General features: G+C 42.3%; 1 protein-coding gene across 1 annotated transcript in view; it reads left to right on the forward strand.

The window, feature by feature from the left end:
• Positions 1–23,891: 23,891 nt before the first annotated feature.
• The window catches only part of dok4 (docking protein 4), a 96,722-nt gene continuing 95,536 nt past the window's right edge, over positions 23,892–25,077 (forward strand). The window contains 1 exon segment of the mRNA XM_084355433.1: positions 23,892–24,136. The gene's annotated coding sequence lies outside the window, so the exon portion shown is untranslated.

A 25,077-nucleotide genomic window follows, 5' to 3' on the forward strand; every position in this document is an offset into this window, starting at 1 on the left:
GTTTGCGTGTTGGTATGGCGTATCGTGGTTCGAGCGTGTGTGCCATCTTCTTAAAACCCTTGTTTTGGACAACACTGTACGGCCGCAGTTCCTTGCATATGAAGACAGCCACCGACTCTGTTATTTTCTGTGCGCGGGCAGAACCTGGCGCCAGTTTGCACATAAGGGATCTGTCGAGTTACGTTTGTTTTGAATCTGCGGATTTAGCCATGGGTTGCTGCAGAACGTCTGCATGGTGTCGGCTCAGGTGGTTTCGCAGGTTTGTCGTGTTGCTACAGTATTTCAGAACCGCCTGGCAAAGTTTGCACAACACCTTGCTTTTATCTCTTTCCTGTGTTCCAGGTTTACACAGGAATACAAAGTGAGTCCACACGTCTGCTTTTAAGTTTGAAGGCGCTGGCTTGACGTTGCTGCTACTCATTCCGGTCGCCATATTGTTATGGTTTGGTCTAGTGCGGCCTCCGTCCGTACAGCGCGAATCACACAAGGGTGTTGCTCACAGCGCCCCCACTGGCCAGGGCTTGAATCGATTCAGAAGATTGCTGAATCGATATTGAATTGCAGGGATATGAATCGCAATGCATTGCTGAATCGATATTTTTACCCACCCCTAAAAAAATGTCAACATTTACTGATTTGGTCAGTGTGTGTGTGTGTGTAATAGACAGAGAGGTTTGGTGAAATGACACAGTGCATGGGCAAAAAACACAGATATAAAGACTCGCAATGACAGGCCTTCACAACACACACTATGCTCGCACAAACAAATTAACGCAAACACATGTGTATGTGTGTCTCTCTCTCTATGTGTTTGTCTGTGTGTGTGTGTGTGTGTGTGTGTGTGTGTGTGTGTTTGTGTGTATGTCGCGGTGGGTTGGAGGGAGGGAAGGTGCTGGTATTTTGGGGGTAGTTTTTTGTCGGTTTCCTCTATGTACTTGTGAGACTTGGCTGCTCTGTGGCGCTTCACTTCCTACATCTTTGGTGCCAATGAGTCCCAATGCCAAGCTCTGTGTGTGTGTGTGTGTGTGTGTGTGTGTGTGTGTGTCTATGTGTGTGTGAGGGAGAGAGAGACAGGGAGATAGTGAGAAAGTGATGCAATGCCAGGTTGAGTGTGTGAGAGTGAAGTTTCCACTGTGTCATCACTATACAGTTCAACAGACACCTGGGAAGACACATGCATGAAAGCACTTTATCGTGCAAGTCTTGCACGCACACACACAAACACAAACACACACAACCTGTATATGTTGTAGAGCTGATGGTTTGTTATTAACCTAACCGTAAGTTTTGGAATATAGCACCCCTCCAGTTCAAGCAGGACTGTTAAAAACCTGCATGCAATTTTTATTTATCACTGATTCTTGAGAATTTGGATAAAACATATTTCAGTTTTGAAAAGAAAGTAGTTTAAGTATTAAGAAATTTTATGTTTTATGTTGATAGAGCGTGCAACCTCCTGAGTTTGTACTTTTTTCATTAAAGACAGACACCATTAAAAGCTAATTATTCCTATTTATTTAGGCTTACTTAGATTCAGAGCTTATAAAGTATTATGTCTATACCATAAGTGCATATATATTCTATTACATGTTGAATATTCACTTTCGTTAATTGTTTATTCTACTTCACATGTACTCCTTTAGAAACTGTTACGTCATGCAACTTTTATAATTAGCATTAGATAAACAAAACAAGAATTTTGGACATAAAAACAACATTCAACTAAAACCATTTCATCGTAAGCTGGACAGTCATTGTTTTTCATCTACTTTACTTAAAATTGTAAAATTTCTCTCTCTCTCTCTCTCTATATATATATATAAATATATATATATATATATATATATATATATATATATATATACATATATCATTGTTGGAATGACTTGATATTCTCCCAAAGCCCAATAACTTTGCTGTGGTCAAATTTTAATAGCCAAAAAATGACAAATGACACATTTTCAAAGAACTCTATCAGTTATGTAAAGCCATGATATAAGATACAGGAAGAAGGAAAGGTTATGTCAACACCTGGTGCAGAAGGGCTCTAACTCTAACTTCATTATGGCAAGCACTGCAACAACATCATGTTCGATCGCTAGGCAGTTAGCATCATTGGTTAGCTATAAAGTGGCCTGTCTGAAACAAGAAACTGATACATGAGTTTTCAAGAGACAACTATCACAACTTCACAGACGCTGAAGCATCTGTAGCTGACCTGCAGGGGCATCAGTCAACAAAACTGTAAAACTGTCAGGAGATGTTCATGTTATTTTGTCTGCCTCCTGTCAGTCTGCTCTCAGACAAACATATCAGTTAGAATGTCTCCTAATGTTGTAAACGATGAAATCTTGATAGTGACAGACCTAAGTTGTCCAGTGCACAGCAGGTATGTACACTTTCAGCACCACCAAACATCATGCCACCAACCCACATTTTTCACTCATACTCTCAGCTGATTGGCTGGCTAATTGATTGGTTGTCAGGATGACTGATAGTGTTGGTACACATATCCAACATGTACAAGGTAATGCATCGATGCGACACTTAAAAAGCTCCCCAATCAGCATTTCTCAGTAAAAAGAGCAGGCAGGAGAGCGGCGTGTTCATCCATCATTCTGATAGTAACTGGTACAGTTCCCCTGAGTATCACAGTTGACCCCGTTCAAAACTGCTATTAGTGAAACTGTGCAGTTGCCACATATGATTGATGTGTGATCTACTCTCACCTTCTCATGTAGGCTGATGGAACTCATAACCTGCCTGCCAATTACATGGTTGGTTCACAATGGTTGAAATGGCATTCCACACAACCTCGATTATTTCAGCAATACGAATAAGACACTTACACCATCAACTTAAAGTAGACATACGCTGAAATAAAAATATGGGCTGTCACAGGAGATGTCAAGGCAATAAAATGGATATTGTGGTGTGTAAGACTTTCATTGAAATTAGAATGCTGAGTGCGCTGAGCTAAATTATTGCAATGGTTTCACTATTCTGTGGCAGACATGTAAGTGTACAGATTACCTGTTTACCGTGGAGGGGTCAACCTCTCCACATGCTTGACAGTCTGACTTTTAGCTTTAACTATAGATACAACAATAGTATTATAATGAAATGATTTTTCCACACATACTTTTTCAGAGTGAGACACTTGTGAGGAGTAGCTGGCTAGAGTGTTTGTTATGCCATGTACGTGAGTCTGTGACAGATTTATTAACAGTGTAAGCAGCTAAAAATGCTTTAATCACCCATTCTGTGTAGAGACAGGGCAGATGGAACAAAAGTCTTACATACAGTGATGTGTTACTGTCCAGAAGGCTACAACCCTTTGTTGGCCTATGGAAAAGAGACTACCCACATTGGTACGTGACTGAATGGTATGCCTAAGAACAATGGGCCTCATTCACCAATATCTTCTTAAGAATCTTCTTGATTCTTTCTTAAGTTGTTCTTAAGAGGTTCCTACATTGATGAATGCTATGGAGCCAGAACGGTGACTTAAAAATTTGGCATCCAAAAAAAAAATTGGCATTGAAAACAAAACCAGTACTGAAAAAGGAAACATTGGCATTGAAACATTTGTATTGAAAACAGTTGTATTGGCATTGAAACAAGTATTGGCACTGAAAAAGGAAACTAATTTAAATAATTAAAATCTAAAAATCTTATTATTTTATTTTATTGGGATTTTTTGTATTTTTCAATGACAATCTTCAGATTTTTTCTTCATGTCACTTTTTTTTCAGTGACAGATTTTTTTACAATGTCAGTTTTTTTTCAATGTCACTGATTTTCAGTTTCAACTTTCTGTCACTATTTTGGCGTCGAGAGGGAGGGGTCTGAGGGGAGGGGCAAGTTGAGCATATATAACTTTTAACGGCTGTCGTGCTGGTTTGGCAGCGGTCCACTGAAAAAAATGCTAAGTTAATAGGTGTTGGCTAGCTAATCTGTGGTTAATGATAGTTAGCTGTTCAAAGTTAACTTTAACTCGGCCAGGGTCTTTGTGAAAAACACAACGGCAAAACATCACAGGGCTGGAGACTTAACATTAGCTTCCATTTACCCAGGGTCCACATTTAACTTTCTGGCTCATCTGCCAGTGGCAGGTAAACTGAGAAAAGCAGAGCTGGTAGTCACAGCTCAGTAAGTTAGCTGCTCAGACTCTCCATGACCGCGCTGGAAACAGAGTCTGCTGGAACATTTTTATCGTCACCAGAAGCAAATTCGCGGCCCTTGTAAGAGTTATTGTGTACTACCTGCGTTGAAGCTGAGCTAGCGGCTCAAAGATGAGAGGCTGTATGGTGTGTGTGTGTGTTAGTGTGTGTGTGTGCTGGGGATGTCAGTAGCTTACACAGCCGAAGCCCTGCTGTTCATCATGTCAATGTTAACGTCCTAGGCTATGTTACTGTTAGCCGCTGTTGTGGTGTATTATTACTTGGCAGCAACAAGAATTTACCGCCAGGCCGGTGACACATGACGTTAATTTATTCTTCTGCCAAAACCAACTTTTAGCCGTGTTCGGCGCTTGGCGGGTGTTTATTTTTGATCCTACATTAACCACAGGTTAAGTTAGCCAACACGGCTAATGTTAGAAACTTACATGTTCAGGCGGACCTCTACAAAAACAGCATAATGGCCGTTAAAAGCTAACCAAACAGGCCAGGTTGCATGTGAATAAGCATGTAAATAGCAGGGAAAAAAAACAGACTTATTTGCGGTTTGGAAGTTCCCGGTGAACAGGACATTTTAGTAATGCCACCATGCCAGAGGCTTCGGGCTGATGGCAGGTTGCTACTTCTTCAGGATGTCGATATGTAAATTATATGCAAACCACGCTCTACTTGCCCCTCCCCTCAGACCCCTCCCTCGACACCAAAACAGTGACAGAAAGTTGGAAACTGAAAATCAGTGACACTGAAAAAAAACTGACATTGTAAAAAAATCTGTCACTGAAAAAAAAGTGACATGAAGAAAAAATCTGAAGATTTTCATTGAAAAATACAAAAAATCCCAATAAAATAAAATAATAAGATTTTAATTATTTTAATTAGTTTCCTTTTTCAGTGCCAATACTTGTTTCAATGCCAATACAACTGTTTTCAATACAAATGTTTCAATGCCAATGTTTCCTTTTTCAGTACTGGTTTTGTTTTCAATGCCAATTTTTTTTTTGGATGCCAAATTTTAGAGTCACCGTTCTGGCTCCATAGAATGCCACCTCCTCGTAAATTGAGAGCGCGTGCAAGGTGAGTCTAATTAACATAGGATTAGCATAGGTAACCGCCCATTAATGCCCATAAAAGAAACTGCAGGGCCGTGTAGACACTGATGCCGTAGTACAGAGCAAACAGCAACAAAATGCCAAAAGCAAAAAATAAATCAGTTGGAGCGCAGCAGTTTTTTTTTTTGTTTGATTTTTTAAAGTGAATTAGACTGTTAGACTGAAATTGTAATATAAATGCATTTTCTTCACAAGCAGGCAATTAATTGCACTCGAACATGAACAGCGCGCCTGCAGTCTGGTCCCATCATTGCGTCAGGACGCACATCCTCACGGTGTTGTGGCTGAGGGACAAGTGGCACACCACGCTTCATAGCGATGTTGTGCAGAACACAGCAGGCCATGATTATCCTACAGACCTGTTATGGTGAGGGAGAGTCATAAGTTAAGATGCAAGGTGTTTGAATAAACGTGACCTTATTTTATAATAAAATAAAATATAAAATTTTATAATAAAGACACTTTTATGGGAAATTATAATTATATTATAAAAGATACGTACCAATGAGCCATGCGTCACCAGCTGCTCCTTGTTCAAGGTGTGTTCCCGCGGAGCTGTTTTGGAAAATATAGGAATCGTGTGCTCCTCCTGGGAACCGGGAGACCATGTTCAGTAGGTGGTTATCTGAGTTGCAGATAAGTTGTACGTTTATCGAATGGTTACTAATTGATGGCATGGTTTCCAATTAACCTGATTAATGTTAAATCATTGACACATTTAATTTATTTTAAAATTTAAAATTCTCTGTAAATTACCAAAAATATGAAATGAATAAATAAATAAATATAACAGAATTATCACTGTAATATTGTATTTTACTGAACTGCACAAGAGAAGAAAACACAACCATGCCAACATGTCGGCACTGAAATGTGCGTAAGAGTACTCCTGAGTGTTCGTAGGATTTGTTCTTACCTAAGAATAAATCCTGGATAAGAAAAAAATCATGAATGCCACAATCTTCGTAAAATCTTCGTAAGTGGGACTTAAGAACAAATTTGTTCGTAAGAACGGTTCATGAATGAGGCCCAATGTTTAGTCTGATGCATTGATCAATAAAGGGTACTCCTTGATCGTGACATTTTATAAATCAGTTACTACACTTGTCAATACACCATGTATGCATGCTGGCATGGCATTGCTAATCTCTTACACTTGGCTTTAATGGTCCATGTATCATTTGTCATTCAGTTATTGAATTTGATCTGGCAAACAAAAAATGAAAAAAATGAGCGAGAATGTCGATTCGTTTTCACTATATCCTCCAAAGACTGAAAAAAGCCATTTGTTTTCCCATCTTCCGCTTGAAAGGGATAATATAATAAATAAGGAAACAAATACAAAATAAGGTAAAGTTGCTGCAACGTGCAGTTAATCTTCTGGGGAGGTGAATGTCAGGCTACAGCATAGGGCATGCACCTACGCAGAGGCTACGCTGTAACTGCTTGATTAATGCCGTGAAAGCCTTGCATTTCCAGCTTCTCCTCTGGTGCTTAGCGGTGGTGCTAATAATGGGGACTGTGACCTGTAATTCAGCAGGGGTTGTTGCCAATTCAGTGGCATGGTCCTTGTGGTCTGCACCAAAGTGAGTAGTCACCAGCAGTCACCTTTAGTTTTCAGTTACGTACACGGTATCACCAAGAGATTTTGGTTGGATGATCTAAGAGGACAGTCAGTGACACCACGGACCACTCTGGTCTGGACCACAAGGAACACCACTGAGTAACTGGTTCGGACCTAAAGGACCACATCAGGGACCACTTTCTAACCAGTCTGGACCGCACAGACCTTTTTCATCTTCATAAAGAGTTAAATAAGAAAATACTCACAAGCCATGGAAGAAGTATTCTAATCATTTACTTAAGTGAAAGTAGTAAAATGAGATCAGATAACATGTACCTTTATTGATCCCCGTCGGAAAAAATCAATTTTGCACAGGAGCAAAAGGGAACAAATGGTGCAAACATTACAATAAAGTAGCAGCAGCAGGTAGGACCTTACTAAGAGAAACATAAAATAAAATATACTCAAATAAAAAGATAATTAGAATAGAATAGATATGTTATATACACTAAATGGATCTGTGTGCATATACCTGTGCAATGTTCCTCTAAATGTGCAAACATTTTTCTGAGATACAGTGTCTACAAATTAATAGATTTATTCGCCAAAGGAATATTTCAACACAACATAATCAACCAAATGAACACAAAGGAAACACGAGGAGCTGCGGCGGAACGGTGTCCAGCCCTCCCGCTGGGATAGAGTGAAGCAAGACAAGGAAGAAGAGGGAGGACCGCCACACTCTTATATACTACACCTGGGGACTGGCCAAACCCACACAGGTGACACAGCACCAACCACCAGCAACCTGCAGACAGACGCACAGAGACGGGGGGGGGGGGGTAGACAAACACACCAACACAGACATCCAACAGGCACTACCGGCAAGAGGCCGTCACACCCCCCTTCCTAAAGAACAGTGACCTAACCCCGAAACCACAACCCAAAACATTCAACTTTTTTTTTTTTTTCCTACCATAAGGTTACAGGAACACCCCAGCTGTCAGTGGTCATCCATTCTTCCTGCCCGCCTGTCATCGACATCCTCTCACCTCAGCAACCTGGTACCAAAAGGAAGCACTTTAAGAGGAAAGCTTCCGCTACAACATTTTCAGAGCCTTTAATATGTCTAATGTCCAGCCAATGGGACTGCAAGAACAACGACCACCGTACTAACCGCGAGTTTGGACACTGCAACGAGTTCAAGAATGTGAGTGGGTTGTGGTCAGTGTAAACCACGACAGGTACCACTCCTGACCCAAGTACACTTCAAAATAGTTGAGCGCCCGGACTTCCGGTTTGATGAGGTAGAGAGCAGACGTGCGAGCAGGGAGCTCCAGCCGAACTCTTCATTTACTTTTCAAGTCTACCAGTTTAACAGTGCTTCTCCTAGGGCTGACTCGTGCATTACTCAGTTTTAATGTGGGAAAGAGGATTGCGACGTAATGAGCACCTCAAACACTAATCCTCAACCTTCAGTAACAACTCGGGCAGCTAGCATTTCAGCTAAGCTAGCTAGCATGGCCGCCGCTGCCGCGCCCAAGCTTCCAGACCCGGGGGGCAGAAGCGTTGACAGCGGAGGCCACTCCGACCCAGTCACCATGATCGACCTCGAGGCTCTTTTCAGTAAACAATATGATAGCTTCAAAGCTGACATGGCTATCCTGATTCAACAATCAACTGAATCTCTGAAGCAGTCAGTGGATTCACTAGGTCAGCAGGTGATGTCATTTAACAACCATCTCACTAATACTGAAGTTGTAGTGAGTGAAAACTTCGTAAAAATCACAGAGATGGAAGCTGCTGTTAAGACCTTACAATCCCAAGCCACGGTGCTCCTGGAACGAGTGGACGACCTCGAGAACCGGTCCAGGCGCTCTAATTTGCGGATTATCAACATTATCAACATTGTACTTTAATGTATATCCAAGCTATTACTCATCCGAATAACATGATGTGGCACTGGCACCATATCAGTCAGCTCTGTAATTGAAATATTATTATTTTTTCTCCACCTGAAAGTTATTATTAGACTAACTTTTTTATTGTAAATCTACATTTTTCTTTTCTTTTTTTTTTTTTTGGTTTGATATGGACAAGATGTAATTCCAAGGGGCTACTTAGGTTATTCCTTTGTAATTTGAATGCTGATATGGGTGTATTACTGCCCCCAGCCATATCTTCTTATTTTGCGCCTATTGCACATTGTAGACACATTTGCAGATGTAGGAGCCCTATCTGCTCGGTGAGTGTTTAGTTCACAGATTTATGTCACATGGAAGTAACAGAGTCTATAGAGTCCCGCTGCTAGTTCTCGTTCTTAGGACAAGCTTAGGGAGGTTTAGGTGTGTTTATTTGTTCCCTGTTCTAAGGGTTTTTGTTTTGGGGTACTGGGGTGGTAGATCCTACAGATTTGCTTTTATTTCTATTTTCGTTTGTGCGTTTGTAACACTACGTCCTTCTACAGGGCAGTGTTTTTTCCTACCATATACTTACAAATTTTTTTATGGCTAATACTACAAAAAAGGGGTATCTTGTCTGAGATTTGTCTCTGGGAATGTTAAAGGGATCAATGGCCCAGTAAAAAGGGGTAGAGTATTTTCCCACTTAAAACATCTTAAAACAGAAATTGCTTTCTTACAGGAGACGCATTTGATTGCTAAGGATCACCATAGGTTAAAGGCTTCATGGGTTGGCCAAAGTTTCCACTCCAATTTTAGCAGCAAAGCAAGGGGTACAGCGATTTTGATACATAAAAAACTACAGTTTTACCCAACAAACGTTATAGCTGACCACCAAGGCCGGTTTGTTATAGTCTCAGGCTCCCTTATTAATGTACCTGTTGTTCTTGTTAATCTCTATGCACCCAATTGGGATGATGAGGCATTTATTAGGAAAGTAACCTCACTTTTACCAGACTTAACTTCCCACCACTTAATCTTAGGAGGCGACCTTAACTGTCCTATAAACCCTTTGCTAGACAAATCCTGCCCATGGCAGAATTCCCCTTCTAAAGTTGCCAAAGCAATTGCAATGTTTATGGATCAAATAGGAGGTTTGGATCCATGGCGCTTTCTCTATCCTGATAAAAATCAATTTTCTTTTTACTCTCAGGTCCATAAAACATTCTCAAGAATTGATTACTTTTACATTGATAATTATTTTCTTCCTGTTGTCGATAACATAGAATATTCAACGATAGGGGTATCTGACCATGCTCCAGTGCTACTCGGCCTTTCGTTTACACTTTTACAAAAGACATGCCCTCCATGGAGGCTGAATTGTACATTGCTAAACGATGATGACTTTTGCCAAACAATCTCCAAAGTAATCGATGATTTTCTTGTTACCAACAAGTCTAATCTCATATCCCCATCTCTACTGTGGGAGACATTAAAGATGGTAGTCCGAGGAGAGATTATATCTTATTCTGCAAGACTAAATAAACTCAAAAAACAAAAACAGGAACAACTCATGGAAAGCATAACAGAATTGGACAGAAAATTATCAACATCTCCATCCCCTGAATTAGACAAAGAGAGACAAAACCTTCAAATGGACTATAACTTGCTGTCAACACAAGAAACTGAAAAATTACTCTTACGATCACGTGGATTTCTTTACGAACACGGTGAGAAGGCAGGACGCCATCTGTCATGCCTAATAAAAAGCCAATCAGTATCCCAGCAAACAGATTAGAACCCCTTCAGGTGAACTTACAGTAGTGCCATCCGTCATAAATGAAACCTGTAAAACATTTTACTCTGAACTATACACGTCACAATCCCCAAATAACAAAACAAACATGATGAGCTTCCTGGATAACCTAAATTTCCCACCCATTTCTTCTACTCAGAAGAGCGAAATGGATCGACCCTTAGAATTTCGTGAAATAGCAAACTCAATTAAACTAATGCAAAGTGGCAGGGCCCCTGGCCTAGATGGTTATCGCACTTAAATCGGCTAGTTTTAGTAAAGGAATCCACAGATGTGGTTTGGAACATACACTTTCCTTGTATGCGGACGATTTACTATTGTTTATTTCTGATCCAGTAACCACCATCCCCAAGATAATTGAATTGCTTAACAGCTTTGGAGCATTTTCCGGTTATAAGTTGAACTTCTCAAAAAGCGTATGTTTTCCTGTAAATAACTTAGCCCTTGGGATCCCTGATGTGTATTTCCCATTTAAAGTGTTTAAAAGCAGCTTTAACTATTTAGGTGTGCATATCTGCCGCAAGATGTCAGATCTCTACAAGAACAACTTTCCTCCCCTAATTGACAAGCTTAAATCAGATCTGGAAAGATGGTGTAATTTGCATATAACTATAGCAGGCAGGGTAAATTGCATCAAAATGAACGTGCTTCCACGTTTTCTGTATCTTTTCCAATGCTTGCCGATCTTTTTACCCAATTCCTTTTTTCGTGCTATAAACAAGCTAATTTCATCTTTTATATGGAAAGGCATGACCGGGATAAGGAAAGAGTTTTTACAATTTTACAATTACTATTGGGCAGCTAACATAAGCAAAATGACTCTCTGGATTCGCGAACCTGAATTAATCTGGTGTAAACTAGAAGCTAAATCCTGTTCTATGTCACTCCTAGCTCTACTTACATCAAAATTGCCCTTTCAATCATCCCAATATACATGTAACCCAATTGTCGTCTCCACCCTTAAAATTTGGTTCCAATTTAGATGTACTTTTGGACTCAAAGGATTGTCTAATCACAGCCCCATACATAACAATCATCTCTTCCTCCCTCCTAGCATTGATAATGCCTTTTCTCTATGGTAGAGCTCAGGCCTTGTCAGGCTAAGTGATCTATATATTAACAATGTCTTCGCTAGCTTCAGTGAATTATGTGAAAAATGTAACCTTCCCAAGTCTCACCTATTCCGATACTTCCAGGTTCGTAACTTTGTTAAATCCAATAGTACCTGTTTCCCCAATATCCCACCTAACTCAGTAATTGACTCAATTTTGGACATTCCCACAAATCAGAAAGGCCTTATCTCAAAAATGTACACCTTAATATCCCATCTCAAAGAGACATCTCTTGATAAAATCAAGAAAGACTGGGAACAAGAACTTGGCAGGGTTATCGATGACGGTGACTGGGACTCAGCATTAACTTGTGTAAATAACAGTAAATCTGCTCCAGGCTTAATCTGATTCAATTTAAGGTTGTCCATCGTATTTATTTTACCAATTCCAAACTTTCCAAAATTTATCCCAATGTCACAGACACATGCAATAGGTGTCACTTGTCACCAGCAAACATGACCCACATGTTTTGGTCCTGTCCTCGTCTGCAAGCTTACTGGACGGCTGTTTTTAAACATCTTGCAGAAGCACTAAATATGGCATTGAGTATTATCAGACCATCAAACAATTAGGAAAAAGTTTAAGGATAGTATCGCCTTTGCTTCTTTATTAGCACGTAGAAGAATTTTGTTGGAATGGAAGGCACCAGTTGCCCCCAAAGCTTCCCTGTGGCTTAAGGACTTCATGCTGTACTTAGATCTGGAGAAAATTAAATACGATCTGAGGGGGACACCTGGAAAATTTGATTCGGTTTGGGGCTGCATGATTAGTTACATAGCTAAATTAAAGACACTACAGGACAAATGAAATGTTCACTTCTGACAACTGACTTTTGACTATATTTCCTTTTCCTCCTTGCTTCATCTCAACCCATTGAAAATACTACTTCTAAGTTTTGTTTTGTGGTGTTTTTTAAAAAATGTTTTTATTTTTATTACTCTCTCTTAATTGTCTGTGTACTTTTATATTCGCATGTCTGTTTACGGTAAGAAGGAAGGATGTGGGTTATTACTGATCTGTAACAAAATTTTGTAGGATTGGGGAGGGCTGGGGAAGGGAGGGAATAAGTGGTTGTTTTTGAAAAAAGAAAAAATCCTTATTTTTCATTGTATGTACTTTTACCTGTCAAATGAATAAAAACATTAATTAAAAAAATAATAATAATAATATTTGAGTGCCCAAACTAGAGCAAGTGCCTCCTTCTCAATTGTTGAATAATTCAACTGGTACGAGTTAAACTTTTTTGAGAAAAAACTCACTGGTTTCTCCAAACCCAGACCATCCATCTGCAACAGGACTGCGCCCACTCCCACATGACTAGCGTCCTCCTGGAGGGCAATGGGACGGTCGAACCTTGGAGCTGCCAGGAAAGGTGCTTCACACAGAGGTGACTTTACTCTTTCAAAAGCGTGTTGGCAAGAAGAGGACCAAACAAAGGTAACACGCGTCTTAAGTAAGTCAGTTAAGGGTGCCACTACCTCTGAGAAGTTCCTACAAAAGCCTCTATAATATCCCACAAAACCCAGGAAGCGCATTAACTCCTTTTTGGTGGTGGGTGGAGGGTAACACTGGACAGCTCTCACTTTCTCTGCAATAGGTCGAACTTTCCCCTGACCTACAATCCGACCAAGATAGGTCACCGTAGCCTGTGCAAACTCACACTTGGCGAGGTTGATGGTCAGGCACGCCTCAGCCAAACGCGTGAACAACGCACGGACGCGCTCAACATGAGAGGGCCACGTATCCGAAAACACTACTACGCCGTCCAAGTAAACAGTGCACCCCTCCAAATCTCCCAAGACCCTTGTCATGAGCCTCTGGAAAGTGGCTGGAGCGTTTCGCAAACCAAAAGGCATAACATTATACGCATAAAGTCCATTCGGTGTTATAAACGCAGAGAGCTCACGAGCACGCTCGGACAACGGGACCTGCCAATAACCATTTAGTAGGTCAAACTTACTTACAAATGCTGCGTGCCCAACCTGGTCAACGCAGTCCTCCATGCGAGGTAGCGGGAATGAATCAGGTTTAGTCACGGCGTTTAACCTTCGAAAATCAGTGCAAGGTCTGGCCGTTTTATCTGGCTTCGGCACTAAAATGCACGGGGAGGCCCAACTACGAGGAGGGAACAGCAATACCATTATTCAACATGTATTTCACTTCGGCATCAAGATACTTCTTTTTCTCAGGGTTTACGCGATAAAACCTTTGCCTAATAGGCTGCGCATCTCCCACATCTATGTCGTGTTCAATTAAGGGGGTCTGCGTGGGGGTGTCACCAAACAAGCAGGGAAAGGATTTAACTACCTCGGACAGATCCGCTTGCTGTGACTCAGATAAATGTCCCAATAGGACAGGTAAGTTGTTCAGAAATTCTGAGTTTTTTAGCCGACCTTGCTGCACCGCAGTATCAGATTCGGGCAGCCCATCCTCTACCCCGGCAGCCACAGACTGTAGAGAATAAACCTCAGACACTCGACCCACCGAACACCCGGGCGCGCAGGTGCCGGAGAGGCCAGGACAGCTTTACCTGGAGGGACACGTTCATAATAGGGTTTTAATAAGTTGACACAACTGAGTACCTCTTCTACGATCAGGCGTAGCTATGATGTAGTTATGGTCAGATGTCTTTTTTTTTTATTTCATAGGGACCAGTATACTTCGCCTGAAACGGAGAGGTGGTGATGGGAAGTAGCGCCAAAACCCGGTCCCCCTCACTGAACACACGCTGCTCAGCCCGCCGGTCATACAATGTTTTCATCTTGCCCTGCGCAGAAACCAAATTTTTCTTTGCCAATACCCCTGCAGCATGCAACCTATGGCGGAACCCATTCACGTGATCAACCAGATTTTCCGGCAGGTCCGCATCCTTCCATTGTTCATACAGGAGGTTTAACGGGCCGCGTAGTGTGTCCGAACACTAAGTCGTTAGGGCTAAACCCTGTGCTCTCTTGGGTCACTTCTCTCGCTGCTAACAGTAACCAGGGAAGCCCCTCCTACCAGTCTCTATCCATCTGCACACAATAGGATCGTAACAGTGATTTCAGAGACTGATGAAACCGCTCCAGGGCCCCCTGACTTTGAGCATAGTATGCAGACGCTTTATTATGTTTTACACGTAACTGTCGCAATACCTGCGAAAACAAGTAAGAAGTGAAGTTCGACCCCTGATCTGTTTGAATAATCTTCGGGATACCGAGTATAGCAATGAATTGAGTCAGGGCGCGCACCACGAAACGCACTGTGATCGTGCGTAAAGGATAAGCTGCCGGATAACGGGTGGTTTTGCACATGACTGTGAGCAAATAGGCTGCATCCGACCTAGAACGCGGCAACGGACCCACACAGTCGATGATAAGGTCCTCAAACGGCTGTCCAACAGCAGGGATCGGGAGCAGCGGAGCTGGCCTAATCACCTGGTTTGGTTTTCCTGCAAGCTGACAGACATGACAAGTTTTAACGTACTCTGCCACATCTCTCTTCAACCTAGGCAAAAAAAAGAATTTTAAAATCCGGTCATATGTTTTCCTCACTCCCCAGTGTCCAGACTCATCATGGGCCCGTGTCAGCACCGTCTCACGGAGCCTGGAAGGCACGACAACCTGAAGGACGGGATCCCCAACAAAGTCGTCCCCATGCGGCACCCACTTCCTCATCAGCAGTCCCTTAAGCAGAAAATAACAGTGAGAATCATTCTTCACCTCATGTGCAGGCAACACAATGTCAAACAGCCTGTTCAGGGCCGCATCTGCAAGCTGCTCACTCTCTAGTTCCTCCCTCGTAACCGAGAGAGAAACATCGGACAGGGAGAAACACAACCCCTCTGCTGCCTCATCATTGCCCACTTCATGCTCAGGCACTGCTAGAGGGAAATTTCGGGACAAAGAACGCATCACAGCGCACGCCGTAAACACTTCAGGGAAACTCGTCGCCTCATAATCAGGCTGCTTCCTCACCAGCGGAACGGAAGAAACCGCTGGCGGCGGCGACGCTCCACCCCACACACGGCCACCTGCAGCACCGTTCCCCAGGATCAGAGAGATCCCCTCGACGGGCAGCGCCGGCCTCACACCAACCACTATCTCGCCCTGGAAAAGATCAGAATGTAACATAACTTTGTGCAAAGGAACCTGTAAAACCATCATTTCCATGCCCACAACTGGCACCCAACAACCTGTGTGACTCTCGTCGGAAAAACGCAACACGGAAGCCTGAATGAAGGAATCAAAAGCCGCCGTGTCGCGCAGTATTTTAACCGGCACCTTTAAACTGCCCCCTACCAGACAAACATAGCCATCAGAAATGAACGGCAGAAAAGAAGCAGGCACGGACTCACTCTGATCCATCTCGCCCACTGCTGGTCCGCAAGGCAGAGAGACGGCACAACAGGCACCATTTGGTTGCCCCGCTGGACTCCCCTGGGGAGCCCTCGCTTTAAGCGCATAACAGTCAGCTCTGAAATGCCCTTTCTTATGACAATAAGTGCATGTTTTCTCAAAACTCCTCCTGTTACGTTCTTTAGAGTCAGTTTTACCCGAACGACCCACATAACTCCCCAGAGCCGCCTCGGCACACTCTCCAAAATTTCCATGAGTGCCACTCACCAAAGGAGCGTTTATGCGTAAGCACATAGTCATCCGCCAGTGAAGCCGCCTCAGTCACACTTCTAACCTTAAGATCATTGAGGTGTTGTGCAATACTGTCGGGTATTGAATTTTTAAATTGCTCCAACTCGATCACAGACAAATCCTCAAACGTCTCCACCTTCAATGCGGAACGCCAACGCACAAAGTGACCGGTCAGGTCATGAGCAAACTCGAGATGTGTCTGCTTCTCCATTCTCTTCCACGTACGAAAACGTCCAGAACAAGCTCATACACTTTCAACACCGCCGACTTCACACATTCATAATTTTGTCCATCCGACACGGACAGAGCGGAATACGCTTCCTGCGCCCTGCCCGTCAGTGCGCACTGGAGCATTACCGTGCGGGCCGATTCAGGCCACCTCCTCGCCTCGGCGACCGGCTTGAACAAAGAGAAAAAAGCCTCCGGCTCTTTCTCGTTAAATCTAGGCAACAAGCGAAGATCTCTCAAAACATCAAAACAGTCAGGTGACTCTGGAGATGGGAACAATACCCACATCAAAAGACTCATCCACCATTCCCACCGTTTTACCACTCTTAATCAAATCCAGCCTACACTGCTGCAGTGAAAGCTTAGCCTGCTCCATCTCACAGCCATATCAGACATATCCACCAGAATAACGCAAATACCAGGACACTCACCCTTGCTGCTACTTACCAGGTAAACTCCAAAAGAGGAGCCCCCCACCAAAGCGAAAACAAACAAACAAACAAGAGCCAAGACAGCTCAACCCCTCACTACCTAACCACAATAATACTTCCAATAGCCTCACCTGGTCTTCGTCGGCTTGCCGAGCTCGAAGTATCACCAACCCCAGAATATCACATCTAACCAGCTGGTCAGCTGCAATAAACCAAGCTTGGCGCACCCCCTCCTCAGGATTACCAACAAAAACAAAAAAGAAAAAATAACAAAGTGGCAAGATCTGCTCGCCCGCCGGCTAAGCTAATCAGGGTGCTTGAACAAAACAACACGAAAATATTGTTTTAACATATAGCAGCAAAGTGCCCCAACGCAAACAAAAAACTATATACCATTATCTTACCCATACCATTCAACACAAAACGTGAGATACCACAGAGATGGGCTGGTTATCCAGAGCGATGAATTCAGTGACCTTCTCTCTAATATTTTTGGTCATGTCGCTGTCTCGAGGATATGTCTCTTTCCTTTTGAAAGTATCCGCGAGTGTTTGTTGCTTCGGTGCCTTTGTCTGTATTGCTTGAACTCGTTGTATCATATATGTGCCGTATCAAATGTGTAGTATTAAATGCAGCTCTTTTGTTACCCCTTCACGACACGGTCATATTGCAGATGTTACATGTCGCTGTTGGACTGCTTTCGCTTCGTAATTTAAAATATTTCCACATTGCAGACATTTTATCCACAGGTTTGCCAGAGTAACGTTGTGTGCGTGTCTGCGTTCTGCCACAAATTGTGCTCCGGCATTTACGACAGCTGACGTAAAAATAATCAGGCTTGGGTCCACGTTCAAAATTGCCGATCCCGATCAGTGAAACAATGCCCACATCGGCCCCGATCCCGATCCCGCAGATCGGCTGCCCTAGACGAGATTGAGTTAGGCTTTGACTTTTTTATAATTTTAAATAGTTTATTACACACTCAAAGTTTGTTTCAAAGCATGGATGAACTCCATAAAGTGCAAAGGTGCTCATATTTAACATGAAATAAACTCTATTAACTATGGAAATGAAAGTGCTTTTAAGGACACTGAAAAAATAAGCAAATTATGACTATATTTATTTTATTTCAGACACAGGTCCATATCACAAATCATACAATATAAATAGTACAAAAAATAAAAGAAAGTACAAAACTACAAGAAAAGTGTGCATTTTATAAAATATACAGGCTATTGCACCAATGCCACCTTAGCCTAGAAGTGAATCGGTAGCAGCTTTTCAATGGGCTTACTATGGCCTCAATTATTTGATTCTCTGATTTGTCTAGGCGACACATAAAACTAAACATCAACTTTCTTAAGAGTGCCTCACAAGTTGGCACTCTATTAGACACAAACAAATGACTGGCACTATGCCACCTAGGGACACAGAGCAGTAACCTCATTGCATCATTGTATGCTACCTTAAGCCTCTGCATGCTCTTTTGCTTATAATTGGACCACAGTTGGGAAGTGTATAGAGAGGTGTTATGTAAGTTCTGAACAGAGAACACTTCACAGAATCAGAACACATAGAAAACTTCCTACTAAGCATGTTAGCTTGAGAGTAAATTTTACAGCGCTGTCGATAGAGGTCTTTGTCATCCGTCCAGTCATTAGATATGACATGACCTAAGTATTTAATTTCCTCACACACAGCAAGGGGACTGTCTGCCAAGGAAAAAGTAGGAAAAGTTGATTTCCTGTCCCCAGCACTTCTAACTATCATTATGTGGCTTTTCTTAGCGTTGTACTTTATGTCATGATCAAGGCCATACTGGGAACACACCTTCAACATCTGCTGCAGTCCAGCACTATATGGACAGAGCAGGACCAAGTCATCTGCGTACATTAGATGATTAACTATAGTGTTGCCCACAAGACAACCAGTTTTTAACCTATTTAATTGATTTGATAAGTCATTGTTGTGGAAATTTGTCATATTTGTGAGATATCTGAAACAAACTTGTAAGAAATACCAGTTGTCTTTTAAGGATTTTATTCTAAAATTAATCTTCTCCTCCAACAGATTCAACTGTCTCACGCTGAATGTCCCCCCGCAGGGAAAACCAAACTCTCTCACCCAGACATGTAAAGGCTCTATAGCCTCATTACCATAATTAACTTTCATGTAATTTATGTTTGGGGCAGCCAGGTCTGGTCCTACGCCAGTTTCCTGGTTTTTGCAGGATTTACCTCCCATTGTTCTACCTGTCACTCGTCCCAGTGCACTGGATGTATTTATCCCTAAGACCCGGTCATCACCGTGAATTCAGTTTGTTTACACTACAAATTCTGAAAAAAGCAGCCAACCAGCAGTGATAACCTTAAGAGATCCCTTGTCTCGCTTGGTTTCACTCGGCCCTGATTTGGCCCCCAATCCAGCGGTAAAACGGCTTAATAGGACAAAACACCTTTTCTTCCTATTAGCTCCAGCGTTCTCAGAACCTGGTATTACTCTGCCCTGAATTGGTTCGAGTCGCCCAACTATCACAATGATCAATAGAAATCCAGCAAAAATTACTAATTTACTTAATTTAATTTTTTAATATTTTTTTTTTTTCCCAAAACAAAATTATAATTATATATTCATTTATATTCCCTCTTAAAGAAGTTTAGTTTCTTTCAGTATCTCACCGTTTGTTAGGCAACGTGGTCCTCTTTCCCTCAATAAGGATTCCAGTGATGACGGTCGGGGCCTCAGCGGTCAGTCCTCTCGTCTCTTAAGATTTTTTCTCGAGGTAGAGGCTGGAAGAAGTTTTCCTCCAGGCTGGCCGGTCACAGTCCGCTGCAGGCTCCAGATCCTGTCACACAAGGAATCCCACTTCTGACACCAAATTGTTGTGGAAATTTGTCATATTTGTGAGATATCTGAAACAAACTTGTAAGAAATACCAGTTATCTTTTAAGGATTTTATTCTTTATAAAGAAGGTTCATCAATCAACAGAGTGGCATGCTGTCTGCAGAAAGAAGAACAAGATGAGACAGTTGAGAATCCTTTTTGTTAAAGGAAAGGAATGCCCTGTGTCCTTCTCATGTCTGTACCAGGCACCGTTCCCATAACAAGAAGCACATATCTCTCTTTGTGCAGACAGTACAAACATTCAAGGATGTGGGAAGAACATAGTGAAGACAATGTAAGACATAATAATGAAATAAAAATGCTACAGTAATACAATTTTCCATTACATCATCCATATAAACATTAAATAAAATAGGAGACAAAATTCCCCCTTGCCGCACTCCGTTACTAACACAGAATGGAGCAGATACCACATTGCCCCATTTAACTTGAAACATTTGATGGGCATACCAAAACACTAAAATTCTCACTAAAGATTTACATATACAGTTACACACACGCACAGCACACCTCTATTTTTTTTTCAATGAAAGTTAGTCTACCTGGTTGCGTTGCAAATGAAGTCCTGCAGCTTTTTCACGTATAGTCCGCTATGAACTCGCCAATGAGCCTGGTTATCTGTTTTGCACGCGGACTTGACGAGGGGTAGAGTTGGTGTCAGTGCTTGTTTCATGGTCAGCTGTCCCTTCGGTAGGCTTGTTTTCTCTGGGGTTGTCTGCACATTTTTATGGTGACGTTGAAGGTGGTGGTTCATATTTGTTGTGTTGGAGGTGGTGTACGGAGTGACGGCATAGCATAGCTTACACACAGTCTTAGTCTTGTCAGTTACTCTATTGCTGTCTTTGTCTTTTTTAAAGAGAAAGCCAAAATACTGCCAGACAAATGACCTGTATCCAGGCGGAGCGTCCTCAATTTCGACCTCATTCGACTCCATTGTTCGGCGGTTTGAGGGCAAGGTAGTTGGTGCTAATGTTTGTTAGCTTGCTGTACAGTGTTGTTGTTGCAGCATGCGCTGTGACCAGCAGATGGTGCTGCCAGCCTGCCACCATAGACTGTATGCCTGCACCACACATATATACACAAACACACACACTAAATTATTTATATACTACACAAATCATGTGGCAGTTGCATCTAGTCTTCATTTCGCGATCCATTTTTTTCAAACGATATTTCGTCCCATGCCTAGCAAATACCCTTACCATCTTTGTTTTGACAGCCAGAATATTGCTGCCCACGCCAGTCCCGATTATGCCGGTCTTCTTTCTCAAATTCCTCGCTTGAGTTTTTGCAGTGCAAGGTGTTGGGCGTCTATGGACAGATTTCTCAGGTACCTGCTTTAGTCGGCTCCCGTCCTTCACCACCATGCTCCAGGCGGGGGACTGCATTCGTCCAGCCAGGCGTTGCTGTCAGCCATCCGTTAGTGCATAGGGCAGGATCGGGGCCCGGCGGCATAATCAAGGAGAGCCCCGTTGTGCTGGGTGCTGGGCCTGGTCCTATCTCCCCAGCAGAGAGGCAGGCAGCCGAAGTAGTTGTGTCCGGGCCACGAGGCCCCTCCACAGCAGTCAGACGGTTGTCAAGTTTAGCAGAAACCACCCGCAGTGTTTCACAGGCAGCTACCTGATTGTCTATAGTTCCTTTTAGGTAGTCAATATCAGCATTGATTTGCATTGATTTGCTACAGACAAAACCGCCTTGGAGGACTCAATCCGTCGACAATATCGTCGTGGCTTAGTGTACGCATTTTGACCACAATAAAGTTAAGCAGTTCATCCTCGACTATGACTCTGCCGTTTTCAGTATGATAAATCTCCGGTTTAATTCGAGAAAACTCTCGAGAGTGTTCTCCCACAGCAAGCCGTGCTGCTGCACCGGCTGCCATCTTGAAATCAAACTGAAAAGAGTCACCTCTAATGACTTGTATACAAAAATACTATAAAGGATACTCAAGAATATTTAACAAATTACAACTTAAAGAATGGATGAACTCCAGAAACTATACAAACAAAAATGTTTCTTATAGTCACTCCAACAGGCAAATTATGAATGCTACAGAGAATGTTCAAGGATATTTAACAAATTATGACAACAATGGATGCACAAACAAAAATGCTCTATAAAAGTAATAATTGCTAATAATAATACTAAACAATAACAAAAACAGCAACAATAGTACTAGTTGTACTTACAAAGTTCAGAGAGAGGCGAACATGAAGGATCAGGCATCCGTTTTCTCCAGCAGGTGCCGGCCTCTGCAAATATTGCCTGAGTGCATCTGGCCAATTAAAGAAAACAAACAAAAAAAAACACATATATATTAGTATATTCCTGGAGGGGAACTTTACAGAAGTGTGAACAAACACCACTATCACCAAAATGGTTACATGCACTTGCTAGTTGTGAACTCACTAAACAGAACTTATGCCTTTTAGTTATAATGAATGTAGAGAACAACTGTACTTTTCATAACTATTCTGAGGGTTTTTGAAACCAGAAGGCTTGGCAAATGCAAAATGAAGAAAGGGGTCGAAGCACTGGAGATACTAGGACAGCACAGTAGCTGGTGATCTAGGCTATGATTTGTTTTATTTGTTGCACAGATGGAATATTCTTGGGCAGACAAGTTGTGGAATAAGCTATGTAGACCACTGCCCAGAACCACGGCTAAACTCAGATGCAGTAGCCTGCTCATGCTGGCAAAAATAGAGTTCATGTATCTGAAACATCCTATATGTAAGCGATAATTAAAATTAACGTTACAATGCAACCTCTCTAATGACAACCTGCACTATTCAACCTGAATCAGGTTGAATAGTGCAGGTTGTCATTAGAGAGCTAGCTGCTAACGGTAGCTGCTAACGGTAAATTGAGTATCAGGTTACCTGATACTCTATTTACCGTTAGCAGCTAGCTAGCTCCTAGCACTACCTAGTGCTATATTGATTCAGATGACTGATTAGCTAGTCTAGCTAACACAACATCAGCACAACAACCCTTGTTGAGAGTTCACTTCAGGATATTTTATTTGAGGATTTTTATCACCAGTGCTACCACCGGTTGGCGAAATAGCATTACAAAAGCATGTGTTATCCAGATACTGGTCTTATGACATTTACATCTATGTAGGTTATCAGTGAAGTTATGTTTGCTAGTAATACGTAGCAAGCTAGCAAAGTAGTGACAGCAATGAAACGTCCACAATGCACAATGCAGGTGATGCACAATACTAAATTTATTTCGTTTGACGCTTTAATGGCTGAGAAGAGAAGACTCTATACTTGGCTTTCTTTTTATCTTCTTCCTTTTTCCGTTTTCGACCCTGTGCACCAGGGTTTAGACCGCTTCATTTTGGGAATCAGGTGAAGCTTGATCAAGGCAGCAGCTGAGCGCTTGCCTTATGTAACGCAACGCAACTAGAGCGCGCGCGAACTAGCCCCCGCCCCCCATTAGGTAATGATCGACATATCATCAATTCAATCTAATAATCAGATTGACACGTAAACGTGTGGGTGAGGGGGAGCTCTGGGATGATCATGTTTAACCCCTTAATAAACATGTTTTATTTCGCTTGTCGTTCTAATTAAAAAACAAACGTCCTTTTTTGGATCTGGATACAAAAAAAACCAAACAAATAAAACAAAATTTTAACTTTTTTCGTTTGCCAGATCTATTTGAATAATTGAATGAACGAATGATAGACAGGCCTGTTTAAATTCATGAATAAAATCTAGTTGTACAATATACACCATGCTATTTCCAATCTTAAAATACGACATAACATCAAACATAATACCAGCATCCATCTGAATTGTCCTTTTTAGAATGTTGGCTGTATTTCCTGCGCTGACTGGCTCTTCGGAGTATTACGGTAGAAGGCGGGTCCTGTGGGAGCGTGGATGGCCGGCTGGGCGTGTTTTGTCTTTGTGTTGTCCGGTCGGGCTCCTGTCAACCCCTGCACGGCACGGCACGGCACGGCACTGCGCGGCTTAGCGTCACAGTACGGAGAGGGAGGGACGGCCAGCCTCACCAGCGCTGCCGCTGCGCACAAAATAAAACACCGTGTGTCAACAGACAGACCTGTTTGGATTTACTGTGGCGTCTGCTGCAGCTGCACGGAGGCAGACTACAGCTGCTGGATCCGCCGCAGGAACAGTGAGGTGAGGAGCGGAGGATCAGGGACCCTGTCCGGCACCCGAGACCCCGCCCGGCCGCCTGCCTACCCCGCTGCTGGAGCTCACCGACGGTCACAGCAGTCATACAGGTAACATGGGTATAGGAGGAGAACGTGTGTGGGAGTGGGCTCATGGTGACCCTGTGATGTCCCGTGTCATTCAGTAATACAGCTGGAGAGATGCGACTTTCTTCCACCTTCACTGTTCACCGATAGCTCACACTCTTCCTGTGATATTCATGAAAGTTCTATAGACTCTAATGGACTACGTCACACCAGTGAGCTCCTGACGGGGTTATTCACCCTACAGCGCTTTCCATGACATTACTGTTCAGCTACAGTACATTTATAGCAATAACTATACCTTTAATCATATATTTCATCAGAGACTCGGGGGACTATTTTGCTGTGGTACTCATTTATTCCTCACCTGTGATTAGTTAAAATGTTTTTGAGGCAATAATGGTAGATGTAAAAATAAAAGCTAAAGGTGATTAATTATGCCAATTAATCAGCAGACATTTTGCTAATCAGCTGGTTTAGAAATGCACAATATGGATTTATTTCAGCTTACTGATAACCGATAATGACTTGCTTCTCATGGCCAACCTCAATAAGATTACCAGTAATATTATATTTTTGTATTTTAAAAAGAAGCTCTGACCTGAAGTTTATTCACACCTGAGGGTCATAAAGGCTCTGATGTAGTGAGCAAAGAAGGATGATTCAGTTTTCCAAGGCTCCAACAAAATTTGCTGTTAGAACTTGTACATTTTTCCCTCCTCTCAGAACCGTTGAACATGTATTGTGTGCTGCACTCCTCCACCTCCTTCTCCCTCTTCTTCTCTTCTTCTTCTTCTGTGTTTATTGATGCAAACCAACTGTAAAAGTACACACAGTAACCTACTGTACCTGAGTATGTAGATGCTGCACTTATTAAGTCAATGAAAACAATTTAGCTTCATATTATCGTCTCTCTTTACTGGCCATAATTTCATCGATACTGATAAATAGCCAATAATATAAATAAT

This window comes from Pagrus pagrus, assembly GCF_965226575.1.
Source record: "Pagrus pagrus genome assembly, chromosome: 1".
Lineage (NCBI taxonomy): Eukaryota > Metazoa > Chordata > Actinopteri > Spariformes > Sparidae > Pagrus > Pagrus pagrus.